This window comes from Miscanthus floridulus, chromosome 13 (assembly GCF_019320115.1).
Source record: "Miscanthus floridulus cultivar M001 chromosome 13, ASM1932011v1, whole genome shotgun sequence".
Lineage (NCBI taxonomy): Eukaryota > Viridiplantae > Streptophyta > Magnoliopsida > Poales > Poaceae > Miscanthus > Miscanthus floridulus.
Window position 1 is genome coordinate 48,958,142 of NC_089592.1, and position 2,709 is coordinate 48,960,850.

Here is a 2,709-nt window from a genome sequence, read left to right on the forward strand (position 1 = left end):
AGATCTACTTTTGTGAAAAGCATATCCGTCTCCTTCACGGTATGCATCCTTTTTGTGTTTTCCTTCCCCCCCAGCTTTGATTCAACATCAATTTATTGATGAGAACCGTGGCTCCATCAATGGTGAGGGAAAGGAAGGCGCCTCCAGTAGCAACGTCGAGGTGGCCCCTAGACATGGGTATTAATCCATCAAAAAAATTTTGGAGCACTAACCAGTTTTCAATCCCATGGTGCGGGCATGCATGGATGTAGTCCTGTAGCCTCTCCCATGCCTCGGGAATGGTTTCCATGGAGCTTTGCTAGAAGTTTGAAATTCATCCCCTCAGGGCATTGGTTTTGCCCATGGGGAAGAACTTGGCAAGGAATGTTGTGGAACATTTGTCCCATGTCTTGACAGCTTCCTTTTCCTTGTAAAACCACTGCTTCACCTTCCCCGAGAGGGAGAAGGGAAACAAGTGGAGCCTGATGCTCTTAGGTGCGACGTCCTTGATGATGATCATGTCGCATAACTCGAGGAAGTGTTGGAGATGCGTGTTTGCGTCCTCACTAGGCAAACCATGGAATTGGTTTGCCTACACCATCGTGATGAGGCCGGTGCGAAGCTCAAAGTTCCCATCCCCAATGTTGATAGCAGGCCCTATGGGCATGTTGGCAATAGCAGGGGTGGAGTAATCACGGAGGGTCTTGGCCATGATTGGAGTAACGAATGGTGTGGGGGTGACTGGTTCAACTATCAGAGGAGTAGTAGAAGAAGTGGCATGAGACTGTTTCTTCCTTAGAAGTGCCTCTGGATTTTGAGTGTAGTTGTTTGGTAGGTCCAAACCGGTCATACACTATCCTATTTTCATCCACAACAGGAGAAAACACGCAAAATTTACATGCATAAACAATGGCTACCTTACATGCATATTATCATGAACATGTCCTACTAGATTCTTTAATCAATTATGCCTTCCCTAGCAATAGTGCCAGAAATGCTTGTTGGCATTTCTAAATGCAATCACCAAGTACGGAGATAGAATCCATCCCCGACAACTATGCCAAAAGTGCTTGTTGGTATTTCTTAGCGTCATCACTAATGACTAGCAATGACACTAAGTAATAGCCTTCATAGTTCCTTTATAATTTTAGATATTTATCCACAAGCGCACGGAGCTACCATTGTAGCATTTCACCCAGAATATTCAGGGTATTGTTATTTATATTTTTCCCAAAGGAAAGCATTTGATTAAGAGTCTAGTATGGATATGAACTTGAATAATAATGCTTGCAAGTACACCAATGTTTATAATAGGGGTAAGAACAGTGATTTCAAGATAGTGGACACACACTTGGCATTCCTCAAAGGATAAAATAGAGAAGAAAGAATAAAAGAATAATCCTAGTTGAGCAGGCATTGGTCTAGTATAGTCATACAAAGATTAGTTAATGACCATACAAGTTACATAATTAGTCTTAGAGCTAAGTATGAAGCAGGTCGGGGGGCCACCGAGTACTGGTCTGTCAGCAACCTCATGTGACAATTTAGACAAGGGATTACAAGGGATAGACAAGGCTATCACCACCTACCGCCTACCCCTCAAGCATGGAAAGGGACAATGCATTCACTGTCTCTCCATACCCAAGCACTACGCTTGCATATACAGAAACTACCCAAATCCCCCCGGATCTTTTCCTTCAAGGAGCCAAGCTCTCCAAGGTAGCTTTGCCTTGCTCTAGAGCTACTAAAAAGTAAAGCTACTACTACTAGAGAGTGAGGTGTGTGAGGTGAAGCTCAAGTGAAGTGTGTTGAGAGAGGGAGGGGTACCCCTCTATTTATACAAGAGCAAGGCGGTGCTTCTGTCTATCTTTGGTGCAAAAGCATGGGATGCACCACCTCAGCCTAGGGGCATGCCACCGCTAGAGTGAGACGTGGCTGGATAGCACCGACAGGGTGTCGCTCGCCCCTAGCGGTTGGTCACCCCTTGACTGTGGACACTCGCCACCGCCTTTGCCTAGCAGGCCATGGGCTAGACATGGATACCTGCTCTGTGGTGTTTTTCCTAGTTTGCACTAAGTTGATGGCATCTCCCTTGTTCCTTTGTGCAAATCAGCATCGAAAAGCGCCTTTCGGTGAATTCTTCCATGTATTTGTGTTTGTGACCTACAAAATAACATTCTCCAAATACATGTGGAACTTGGTTAGTAGTAAATGCATATGTGATCAACATTGCTTATTTCTCCTTTTTGTGTCTTAATTGGCGATCAGATTTGATTGGTAATGATCACCAACACTAGTTCAGGCTGGAGCCCTACGTCTAGTCTTAGAGATGATCGAGTGCGTGTTCCTCGCTTGAATGCTCTGAAGTTCTTACAATGGGGGTGCAAGAATGGTGGAAGACGTAGGAGATGGGCTGCCCAAAGGGAAACTTTAGGAGCCCTACTATGGTGGGAATGAGTTGAAGATGATGGGAAGGATGCCCTAGCTGCCCTTATATAGAGTTCAGGGCCAGGGCATGTACAAAGAAGAAGGTTCTCCCAGGCAAGGGATCATGAGCTTGAGGGAGGGGCCTAGCTAACTTGGCTTGCAAGCTACGCCATATTATGAGGTACGTCTAGGCGTGATTGTCATCATGGTCTTGTGCCCATGTCATAGTAAGGTGTGGTGTGGTGCTACTATGCCAGCTGTGGTGGCACTGTAGGCACCATGGTGGTTCGCTAGCCATCCTAT

At 45.7% G+C, this 2,709-nt stretch overlaps 1 non-coding gene across 1 annotated transcript; it reads left to right on the plus strand.

Annotated features, from left to right (window-relative positions):
• The first annotated feature begins 221 nt into the window (after positions 1 to 221).
• Positions 222 to 328, plus strand: LOC136502352 (small nucleolar RNA R71). The gene has a single exon (XR_010770512.1). It is a non-coding gene; the product is annotated as a small nucleolar RNA R71 (small nucleolar RNA).
• The last annotated feature ends 2,381 nt before the right edge of the window (positions 329 to 2,709 follow it).